Below are 13,329 nucleotides of genomic sequence, written 5' to 3'. Positions count from 1 at the left end.
GCTTCACATTTTTCTAGATTAATTTTATAGCCTGAAATGGAGGAGAAGGAGTTGAGGGTTTGGTAGAGGTTCGGCAGCGTTATCATTGGCCTTGACAAGGAGAGAAGAACATCATCTGCGAAGAGTGTGAGTTTATATTCCTTCTGCTTTATTTTAATACCTGTTATATCAGGGGATTTTCTAATGTGTTGGGCCAAAGGTTCTATGCACAGTGCGAACAGCAATGGGGATAAAGGGCATCCCTGACGGGTCCCATTGAGGACTGCAAATCTTTCCGATTGGTGACCCATGGCTCTCACACTCGCTGAGAGGTGGAATATATACTTTGAATTGCACTCATAAATTCCCCAGAGATGCCTATCTTATTTAACACTGCCTGCATATATGTCCAATCAACTCTGTCAAACGCCTTCTCCGCATCCAGAGATAGGAGCAGAGAAGGCGTTTTCGTTTCATGCATATAATCAATCAGAGACACCATCCTCCTGACATTGTCTGGGGCTTCTCTATTTTGGATAAAGCCAACCTGGTCTGGATGGACCAGGCCGGGGAGTAGAGGTTTAAGTCGATTGGCTAGGATCTTTGTAAAAAATTTTAGGTCCTGATTTATTAGGGATATTGGCCTGTAATTATGACACAACGTCTTATCTTTGCCTGGTTTAGGGAGGACTATAATTTTAGTGTCTAACAGTTCGGATGGGATCATGTGGCCTTTTAGGATGGAGTTGCAGAATTGGACAATATGTTTGGTGAGAGTTGATTTAAATAATTTGTAATAGTCCCCTGGGAAACCACCAGGGCCCGCCGCTTTGCCTGGTTTTAGATCCCTAAGAACCCCCAAGACCTCCCTATCTGTGATGTCGGCATTTAGTGATTCTAGTTCTTGCTGGCTAATTTTAGGTAAAGCTGCCTCCTCCAGAAAGACGTCTAGGGAGCTTTGTGTCTTTTCTGATTTAATAACTTTCTCTCCGTCATATAAAGATCCATAGTAGGTCGCAAATGTATCTACTATATCTTTAGGGTTTGAGGTCAGGGCCCCCTGTGAATTATAGAGGGAGGGGATAGACATGTCTCTAACTCTATTTCTAATTTTATAGGCCATGTATTTGTCCGGTTTATTTGCATATAAGAAGTATCTAGATTGAAGTCTAAGCCCTGCTCTGGATGATTGGTCAGAGAGTAGCTTGTCAAGAGCTTGTCGTTTGTCTTGTAATGATTTGTAAAGACTAGTGGAACCAGTGAGTTTGTGGCGTTTCTCTAGTTTAGCAATGTCCAGTTGGAGTGAGTCAAAAGACTATTTTAGGATTTATATTTATTTTACAGGTAACTTTGTATTTATTTTAACCAGGTACAATAGCTATTAAATAGTTAAGAACTATTTAATAGCTAAAATAGTTAAAATAATTACAAAATTACCTGTAAAATAAATCCTAACCTAAGTTACAATTAAACCTAACACTACACGATCAATAAATTAAATAAATAAAATACCTACAATTATCTACAATTAAACCTAACACTACACTATCAATAAATTAATTAAATACAATATCTACAAAGAATTCAGCTCTTTTGCCTTTAAAAAAACACATACAATACCCCCCCAACATTACAACCCACCACCCACATACCCCTAATCTAACCCAAACCCCCCTTAAATAAACCTAACACTAAGCCCCTGAAGATCTTCCTAACTTATCTTCACCATACCAGGTTCACCGATCCGTCCTCGGAAGTCTTGATCCAAGCCTCGGAAGTGTTGATCCAAGCCCAAGCGGGGGGCTGAAGAGTGACGTCCATCCTCGGGCTGAAGTCTGGATCCAAGCGGCGGCTGAAGAACTCCATCATCGGGCTGAAGTCGGAAGTCCATCATCGGGATGAAGTCTTCTATCAAGCCGCATCTTCAATCTTCTTTCTTCTGGAGTGGAGCGGAGCCATCTTCTTTCCAACCGACGCGGATCCAACCTCTTCAACCGACGCCTACTCGCCGAATGACGGTTCCTTTAAATGACGTCATCCAAGATGGCGTCCCTCGAATTCCGATTGGCTGATAGGATTCTATCAGCCAATCGGAATTATGGTAGGAATATTCTGATCAGAATCAAGTTCAATCCGATTGGCTGATCCAATCAGCCAATCAGATTGAGCTCGCATTCTATTGGCTGATCGGAACAGCCAATAGAATGCAAGCTCAATCTGATTGGCTGATTGGATCAGCCAATCAGATTGAACTTGATTCTGATTGGCTGATTCCATCAGCCAATCAGAATATTCCTACCTTAATTCCGATTGGCTGATAGAATCCTATCAGCCAATCGGAATTCGAGGGACGCCATCTTGGATGACGTCATTTAAAGGAACCATCATTCGGCGAATAGGCGTCGATTGAAGAGGTTGGATCCGCGTCAGTTGGAAAGAAGATGGCTCCGCTCCGCTCCAGAAGAAAGAAGATTGAAGATGCGGCTTGATAGAAGACTTCATCCCGATGATGGACTTCCGACTTCAGCCCGATGATGGAGTTCTTCAGCCGCCGCTTGGATCCAGACTTCAGCCTGAGGATGGACGTCACTCTTCAGCCCCCCGCTTGGGCTTGGATCAACACTTCCGAGGCTTGGATCAAGACTTCCGAGGACGGATCGGTGAACCTGGTATGGTGAAGATAAGGTAGGAAGATCTTCAGGGGCTTAGTGTTAGGTTTATTTAAGGGGGGTTTGGGTTAGATTAGGGGTATGTGGGTGGTGGGTTGTAATGTTGGGGGGGGGTATTGTATGCGTTTTTTTTACAGGCAAAAGAGCTGAATTCTTTGGGGCATGCCCCGCAAAGGGCCCTGTTCAGGGCTGGTAAGGTAAAAGAGCTTTGAACTTTTTTAATTTAGAATAGGGTAGGGCATTTTTTTATTTTGGGGGGCTTTGTTATTTTATTAGGGAGCTTAGAGTAGGTGTAATTAGTTTAAAATTGTTGTAATATTTTTCTAATGTTTGTAAATATTTTTTTATTTTTTGTAACTTAGTTCTTTTTTATTTTTTGTACTTTAGTTAGTTTATTTAATTGTAGTTATTTGTAGGTATTGTATTTAAATAATTTATTGATAGTGTAGTGTTAGGTTTAATTGTAACTTAGGTTAGGATTTATTTTACAGGTAATTTTGTAATTATTTTAACTAGGTAACTATTAAATAGTTATTAACTATTTAATAGCTATTGTACCTGGTAAATATAATTACAAAGTTGCCTGTAAAATAAATATTAATCCTAAAATAGCTACAATATAATTATAATTTATATTGTAGCTATATTAGGGTTTATTTTACAGGTAAGTATTTAGCTTTAAATAGGAATAAGTTATTTAATAATAGTTAATTTATTTCGTTAGATAAAAATTATATTTAACTTAGGGGGGTGTTAGGGTTAGGGTTAGAATTAGCTTTAGGGGTTAATACATTTATTAGAATAGCGGTGAGCTCCAGTCGGCAGATTAGGGGTTAATGTTTGAAGTTAGGCGTCGGCGATGTTAGGGAGGGCAGATTAGGGGTTAATACTATTTATTATAGGGTTATTGAGGCGGGAGTGAGGTGGATTAGGGGTTAATAACTTTATTATAATAGCGGCATGGTCCGGTCGGCAGATTAGGGGTTAATAAGTGTAGGCAGGTGGAGGCGACGTTGTGGGGGGCAGATTAGGGGTTAATTAATATAATATAGGGGTCGGCGGTGTTAGGGGCAGCAGATTAGGGGTACATAGGGATAATGTAAGTAGCGGCGGTTTATGGAGCGGCAGATTAGGGGTTAAAAAAAATATGCAGGTGTCAGCGATAGCGGGGGTGGCAGATTAGGGGTTAATAAGTGTAAGGTTAGGGGTGTGTAGACTCGGGGTACATGTTAGGGTGTTAGGTGCAGACGTAGGAAGTGTTTCCCCATAGAAAACAATGGGGCTGCGTTAGGAGCTGAACGCGGCTTTTTTGCAGGTGTTAGGTGTTTTTTCAGCTCAAACAGCCCCATTGTTTTCTATGGGGGAATCGTGCAGGAGCACATTTTTGAAGCTGGCCGCGTCTGTAAGCACCGCTGGTATTGAGAGTTGCAGTGGCGTTAAATTATGCTCTACGCTCCCTTTTTGGAGCCTAACGCACTGAAAACCCAGCCATTCTGTGAACTCTAAATACAAGCGGTATTTAAAAGGTGCGGCCAGAAAAAAGCATGCGTAGCTAACGCACCCCTTTGGCCGCAAAACTCTAAATCTAGGCGTTTGTGTCCCACGATCTACATATGTCTGTAACACCAGACCTCAGCTGTACACTGGGTCCCTTTTTCCTGGGTGGCACGGCCCATGTTGCCAGCAATGGATCCGAGCCAAAATCAGAAGCACTAACGTCACAGTACGTCTCAGTGGGCGTGTCCTTACACATTTTGCGGGACTCCTCCGGCTTTGTCAGAGGCTATGCCCACTCCTCTCTTCCACTCCTATTTATACGCAGGCTATACGTAGAGGAGCCAGATGTATTGAGTGTCTTTTTTTATCAACTATAATGTAGCAGGTTAGTACGGGCTCCCAATCTCTGCTTTTTTCAACATAATACACACTTATACATTACTTATCCTAAAAATTAAAAACAATCCACACATGTACATATTTACACTTCCCAGTTCATAATGCATATTACAAAAACATAAAAACCTCTATAATAAATATAAATATAAATATAGCAAAATGCAGTACCTCTCGATGTCCACATAATAATAATAAGTTCACTACATACATTAAACAATATGTGTATAACTATAATCATTCATGCAATCTAAAACATTTTATGATATAAAAATTACAAAACACACTAGTTTATAAAAAATGCGTACAATTCCCTCATACCCATACCAAGAACACATCACATCTTTCTTAAAACCAACTCATTAGTTACATAATATATATATATATATATGTATATGCCTACCTACAATACCTATATGCACAAAGAATAATGGGACTCAATCCCTACCATATAGGGGATCTGTATTATGATGATTATCAAGAACAATAAAGTGGCAAAATAAATGGATAAAGGAATACATAAATAAATGAGTATTAAACTCCATACCTCAAAATTCTATCTTCTACTCATACCTATCTATTTTCTTTATATTATATCTCCTAAGGGGGCTGCACTATTCCTGTATAAATGCTGCTAGGTCCATATCTCTATTGAGACCAACAGGTTCCATGGTACCCAACCTATGGATCCATTAGGTCTCACGTTGCCTGAGTTTGCCTAATCGATTCCCTCCTCTTACAGCGACTTTTAGGTGTTCAATTGCTCTGATACTCAAACCTGTCTTATCTCTATTATGTGCTTCCAAAAAATGTGCAGATAAGCCATGCGTTGTCAACCCAGTCTCTATATTTCTTAGATGCTCACTGAACCTCACTTTGATCGGGCGTTTTGTGCGACCTACATATAACCTGCCGGAACATTTGAGCAAGTAAAACACATATTTAGTTTTGCTGTTCATTAAATCCTTTATCTTAAATTCATGTTCATTTTCTGGTTTACCAAATTCCTTATTATTTATATCTATATGTTCACAGCAGGTACAGCCCTTCCTTCCACATTTGTAGAAGCCACATGATACTCGATTTAACCAATTCTGTTGTACATCACGTTTTAAACAACTGGGACTAATGCAATTCCTAATATTCATATTCCTCTTGAATACCACTTGACCTCTATCAACCAATATCCCTTTTAAAATTGGATCTTGCATAAGGATAGGCCAAAATTTATTTACTGCTCCCTCAATTTTTCTAGATGCTCTATTAAATTTAGTGACCAATTGTACCTCACGTCTTTGATTGGTTTCTTTATATTCCATTTTTCCTTTATTATCTAAGAGATCACCTCTATCCATTGCTTCAACTCTCTCATATGAACCTTTAACAATATATTCAGGGTACCCTTTAGCTACAAACCTATTGCTAATAATTACAGACTCATTCTGAAAATCATACCTCCTTGAACAATTTCTTTTCGCCCTTTGAAACTGCCCAAAAGGAATGTTGCGTATCCATTTTTCATGGTGCCCACTCCCAGCGTGTAGATACCCATTTGTATCCGTGGGCTTGCTATACAATTTAGTATAGATCCCACCATTCTCTTGGGCAATTTCAAGTTCCAGGAAGGTGATTTTTTCCCTATCGGATTCCATAGTAAATCCAAGGTTTAACATGTTCATATTGGTATATTTCACAAATTCATTTAGGATATTAATCTCCCCTTGCCATATGATGAGCACGTCATCAATATAGCGATACCATTTGATGATATTATTTTTATACGGGTTCTCTATATTATAAATAAACTTTTATTGAATATACTGTGCCATGATATTCTTTCTTCTCCTTTTGCGCTCCATGTTTGTCTGTATCTAGTTACGTTTTCTCCCTTCACTGATTCACACCAGTGACCAAGAACGGAGCTGCATATTAAGGAGTATCATTAAGAGGTGTTTTGGACAAAATAGGACTGTGTCTTCTACCAAGTAGGATCATTTGTATATGAATTTTATATGAACTTTTATTTTTATATTGACTTTTCCCGTATACTGCTAATGCTTATGTGTATATGATTTATTTATTTATTAATTCATTTTTTCATGTTGATATTGCTTTCTATATAGGTTTGTTTTTAATCGCTTGCACCGTATGTATTTGTGATGGTCACACATTTATGATTTGTGTTTATTTTTTAGGCTTATTTTTAACCTGTGTTTAGATATATTAGAGCACCTGGCGCTCCTTAGCTTTGTTTTTTGTTTGTACTGTTACCTTAGTAATTAGAATTTAAAAAAGGATACCTCTTTTCAAGTATTTTTAAACAAGTAAACATTCATACAAAGATTTCATTCCCCCATTCCAAACCACTTTTTATTCTTCCTATGCAGAAGTTGGCATAGCCAATGAGAAGCTGTGACATCCCTTTAGAAACAATGAGTAAGTGCTCCTGAGTCTCAGGGTGTCTCTGAGAAAGCCGTAGGATCATCTAAGCATACACATGCATAGCTCAAATATCTACACTAGATGTGGGGTGCGAGCAATGTAGAGAGCTTATGAAAATGGTAGGAGCTTTATCACTAATTATTTAAAAAACTCTAACCTTTTAAACTAGAAAAAAATAAGTGGTTTGCAATACATACATGCATACATACATAAAGAGCTAGATAGATGATAGATAGATAGATGATTGATAGATAGATGATTGATAGATAGATAGATAGATAGATAGATAGATAGATAGATAGATAGATAGATAGATAGATAGATAGATAGATCTGGCATAATCTCCTAATTTGAGACCAAATGCATTTTTCTTTTAACTGGTGACTCCCAGGTACATGAAGAAAAAAAAGCGTGTTACAATTTTAATAAAGGTATATGACCGTACCTACCATGGATTGAGCATTCCACTTGTGTGGAAGTTTTTCTCCTGTCTCTCATAAGCAGAGTTCGTTCCTTGTTCTGCTGTATGTAACCAAAGACCCCAGTGAACCATCTTTGCCACCATTGTACCAACTTGCTGTATATCGTGCCAAGTACAAGCCCTGCTGCTACTGTAGTGTGAGTCAGCTGGACAACTTTGATAGTTCAGCCTGCTTTCACTGCACTCTGTAGTGCACATTCGTTTGTGAGTATACTATTTTACTACATTGTATTGCACACTGTGGAAATGATTACTTCATGATTGGGGCGCCCTCTTTTCCTTTTAATTTTGCATATGTATTTAGGTGTTTATATGTGTATATATGTCTGTAAATACATATAAACACATATAAATACATATGTACACACACACACACACACAAACAAACATATATTTAAATACAAATATGTATATAAATATATATATATATATATATATATATATACAGTAAATATATATATATATATATATATATATATATACACAAACATATACATATTTAGACATTTGTATCTCTATATTAAAGCCCTTTGCAGGTCTTTTTTTTTAATACCTGAGGTCATATCTTGGAGCCCTTGTAACTTTTAATGCATTTTTTTAAAATATTTTTTATCAGACAGTGTTATTATAAGTGTAACTGTACTTTGTAATGTATTTTTGATGTGTTTAAAGCAACGTTTTTGTCTCGCGTAACATTTAACCAGAGCTCTGAAGTTTTGCTAACCCTACGTGCATTAAATTAGATTGTGCTTAAGTGAACACGTTTACTTTCAACTCTTAATACGCGTGTTATATCCGTTGTGTGCTAAAAGCCGTGAAATGCCCCATATCGCTCCCACACCTGATAGCTGTTTTTCTTTTAATCATTTTTATATGTGTGTTTGTCTTGTTGATATATCCGTTTGTTGCGGATTCTTACCATATATATACCAATAAAAGTTATTTTTTATTTATAGCTTAATATTTTCCCTTTTCTTTTGTACTTTTTGTACATAAGTGAGTGCTCTATATGGTTCTTCCTTTCTATTTTCAATATAGTCTTTTAATTTATGTATTCAATTATTTAATATTACACTAGCCTTTAATGAGTTAAAATATAAAATAGAATTTGAAAGTGCTTTAATGGAAAAACTAAGTATACATTAAAGCCAGTGAAAATAACTTCAAGGCATTCAAAGAGCAAAGAAATCCATTGCTTAATCAGGTATACCAAAGCTTTCCACACTTTTTATTATTTATATATTGATCAGTAATAGATTACAATCTCTTTGCTGAGAAATGCAATATTTACACACCTGAACCTCTTTTTTTTCCATCATAATCTATACAAAGTAATCAATAATCTTATATCCACAGAGGAAAAAATAAATAATGGCTATATTTGCTTAGTCACAAACAATTCCAGAACAGAATAAGAGATTGTGTATGTGTATATATATACACTATGTGTGTGCGTGTGCATGTGTTTATATATGTGTGTGTGTGCTTGTGCATGTGATTTATAATGCAAAAAGGTGTTTTTTCTGTACTGAACAATGGGGATTTCTCATCTATATAATAATACCCAAAAGCCTGTATGTGCCCCTTTTTCACATGTGGTTACTCACGATGACAATTTAATAAGGTGATCTTGCACGTGCTCAGCAGGAGTTGGTGCGTCAGAAAGTGTGCATATAAAAATATTGTGCCCATTTAGATACTGTGGCATCTATTTATCAAGCCATCAACCGCAAATACGCTGGAATTCTGCAGCGTATTTGTGGCGAGCCTGATTCCCCTTAGTTATCAAACCCTACAGACCGGCAAAAGTAGAATTTTGTGACGTAACATACGATCCGCCGGACTCAGTCCGACACAGATCGATGCTTATGTCACTACAGATGTTCCGAATGCAAATTCGGCACAATCTGACTACTTTTGTAAGTTATCAAATTTCTACCAGGTACGCTCGCCACTATTACGGCCCAGCTTACCTGGTTTTCAATCCACCGCCCTGGAGGCGGCGGATACCATAGGAATCAATGGGAGGCTTAAAGCAGCGAAAGCTCATGTTCGCTGCTGCCCAATATCTCATTGATTCCTATGGTAACGTTTACACCTAACAACCTAACATGTACCCTGAGTCTAAACACCCCTAATCTGCCGCCCCGCCACCGCCGCCACCTACATTATACTTATTTACCCCTAATCTGCCCCCCTACACCGTCACCACCTACATTATACTTATTAACCCCTAATCTTCCGCCCCCTACATCGCAGCCACCTACATTATACTTATTAACCCCTAATCTGCAACCCCTACACCGCCGCCACCTACATTATACTTATTAATCACTAATCTACTCCCCCTACACCGCCACCACCTACCTATATTTATTAACCCCTAATCTACCGCCCCAATGTCGCCGCCACTATATTAAATTTATTAACCTCTAAACCTAAGTGTAACCCTAACCCTAACACCCCCTAACAAATATAATTTAGATAAATCTAAATATTCATATCATTAAATACATTATTCCTATTTAAAACTAAATACTTACCTGTAAAATAAACCCTAAGCTAGCTACAATATAACAAATAGTTACATTGTAGCTATCTTAGGGTTTATTTTTATTTTACAGGCAAGTTTGTATTTATTTTAACTAGGTACAATAGTTATTAAATAGTTATTAACTATTTAATAACTTCCTAGTTAAAATAAAACAAATATACCTGTTAAATAAAACCTAACCTAAGTTACAATTACACTACACTATAATTAAATAAATTCCCTAAACTAAATACAATTAAAAAAAATTTATCTAAAGTACAAAAAAAACCCCACTAAATTTCAGAAAATAATAAACAAATTACAAGATTTTAAAACTAATTACACCTAATCTAATCCCCCTAACAAAATAAAAAAGCCCCCCCAAAATAAAAAAAGCCCGACCCTACACTAAATTACAAATAGCCCTTAAAAGGGCCTTTTGCGGGCCATTGCATCAGCCAATAGGATTTTTCCTACCTTAATTCTGATTGGCTGATAGAATTCTATCAGCCAATCGGAAATTGAAGGGACGCCATCTTGGATGACGTCACTTAAAGGAACCGTCATTGTTCAAAAAGACGTCAGATGAAGAGGATGCTCTGCGTCGGATGTCTAGAAGATGGAGCCGCTCCAAGCCAGATGAATGAAGATAGAAGATGTTGTCTGGATGAAGACTTCTGCCCGTCTGGAGGACCACTTCTGCCCGTCTGGAGGACCACTTCTGCCGGCTTCGTTGAGGACTTCGGCCCGGTTGGGTGAAGACTTCTCATGGTAGGGTGATCTTCAAGGGGTTAGTGTTAGTTTTTTTTAAGGGGGGATTGGGTGGGTTTTAGAGTAGGGTTGGTTGTGTGGGTGGTGGGTTTTAATATTGGGGGGGTTGTAATTTTTTTTTACAGGTAAAAGAGTTGATAACTTTGGGGCAATGCCCTGCAAAAGGCCCTTTTAAGGGCTATTTGTAATTTAGTGTAGGGTAGGGATCTTTTTTATTTTGGGGGGCTTTTTTATTTTGTTAGGGGGATTAAATTAGGTGTAATTAGTTTAAAAATCTTGTAATTTGTTTATTATGTTCTGAAATTTAGTGGGGTTTTTTTTTTGTACTTTAGATACTTTTATTTAATTGTAATTAATTGTATTTAGTTTAGGGAATTTATTTAATTATAGTGTATTGTTAGGTGTAATTGTAACTTAGGTTAGGTTTTATTTTACAGGTATATTTGTATTTATTTTAACTAGGAAGTTATTAAATAGTTAATAACTATTTAATAACTATTGTACCTAGTTAAAATAAATACAAACTTCCCTGTAAAATAAAAATAAACCCTAAGATAGCTACAATGTAACTATTAGTTATATTGTAGCTAGCTTAGAATTTATTTTATAGGTAATTATTTAGTTTTGAATAGGAACAATTTATTTAATGATATGAATATTTATTTAGATTTATTTAAATTATATTTAAGTTAGGGGGTGTTAGGGTTAGGGTTAGACTTAAGTTTAGGGGTTAATAAATTTAATATAGTGGCGGCGGTGTAGGGGGCAGATTAGGGGTTAATAAATATAATGTAGGTGGCGACGGTGTAGGGGGGGCAGATTAGGAATTAGTAAGTATAATGTAGGTGGCTGTGGTGTAGGGGGCGGAAGATTAGGGGTTAATAAGTATAATGTAGGTGGCGATGGGTCTGGGAGCGGCGGTTTAGGGGTTAATACATTTATTAGAGTTGCGGTGGGCCCGGGAGCGGTGGTTTAGGGGTAAAAGAGTATAGTATAGTGTGGGTGTTTAGTGACAGAGTACTAATAAAGCTGGGAAAAAGCCGAAGATCAGCAAGATTGATAACTGTTAGTTATCAACAATCCGCTGCTCATCGCACCGTACTTGGTGCGCGGCTTTTTGACAGCTTTTTTGGTAATTTTGGAGAACGTATTCAGGTCCACGGCAGCGATGTTAGCCGATCTTAGGCGAGCGTATTGGTGCCGTTGAATGCAAGTAAGTTGACGGCTTGATAAGTAGATGCCTTTATGTGAATTGGAAAGTTATTTAAAATGCTGTGCTCTTTCTAAATAATGAAAGTTTAATTTTGACTTGAGCGTGCCTTTAACCATGACCCAGCTTCCTAACTGGGGCAGAGTTGTCCCACAAATCTCAATTAACCCTAATATTGAAAATGTCCAACAATGCTATTTGCTCTGTGATGCAGTTTCCCTTACTGTTCCCAGCCCGACAAAAGGAACCCCCATCCAGTTCTCTGTTGTTAACCCCCATTAGCATAACATACAGTCTTCTACAGACATGCCCTCCCTAACTCTGTCCTCTTACTTAATCTCCCTCATCTGTAACCCTCCCTATAAGCTAAAACCCTCAATACATCATCCCATACACAATATCCAAAAGTTAAAGCCACAACAGGACAAATTTGCTTAAAATATTAAACTTTATTAGAAAACATTAACACATGCACCAAGGAGAAGGCAAACTCTTAAGCGTTTTAAAGTACAACTTTCACTTGTGCCTGAAATGCTGGGGCTCTTAAGGTGCTCTTGTAGGTTGATAAATGGAGTCAATAGTGTTTAAGCAAAATGCCTAAATAAATAAATAAATATATATACTGTATATATATATATATATATATATATATATATATATATATATATATATATATATATATATATATATATATATATATATATAAATCAATAAAGACAAATAGAAGAATTCAAGAAGAAGGAAGGATATACAGTATATGCGGCTGTGGGTAAATCCCAATGTGCTGTAATTACCCCCATCTACACAGGGGGGTTCAAGGAAGGCACCCCGCCAATTCTCTGGCATCCACCTCAAGTGAACCTTGGGGAATGAGGTTTACAAGGGGAGCTTTGCCCGCTTTAACCCCCCCGTAGTGATGTCACAGACCTAAAATTTTGCGTTCGCGAACAGCGAACCCGAACTTCCACAAAAGTTTGCGAACGGGCGAACAAACCGCCATTGACTTCAATAGACAGGCAAATTTTAAAACCCACAGGGACTCTTTCTGGCCACAAAAGTGATGGAAAAGTTGTTTCAAGAGGACTAACACCTGGACTGTGGCATGCCGGAGGGGGATCCATGGCAAAACTCCCATGGAAAATTACATAGTTGATGCAGAGTCTGTTTTTAATCCATAAAGGGCATAAATCACCTAAAATTCCTAAATTGTTTGGAATAACGTGCTTTAAAACATCAGGTATGATGTTGTATCGTTCAGGTAGTGTAAGGGTTACGCCCGCTTCACAGTGACAGACCACACTCCCCGTTTAACGCACTGCAAATAACCGCAAACAGCCCATTTGCACAACCG

The sequence above is a fragment of the Bombina bombina genome, chromosome 5 (assembly GCF_027579735.1).
Source record: "Bombina bombina isolate aBomBom1 chromosome 5, aBomBom1.pri, whole genome shotgun sequence".
Classification (NCBI taxonomy): Eukaryota; Metazoa; Chordata; class Amphibia; order Anura; family Bombinatoridae; genus Bombina; species Bombina bombina.
This window is presented reverse-complemented; position numbering follows the sequence as displayed.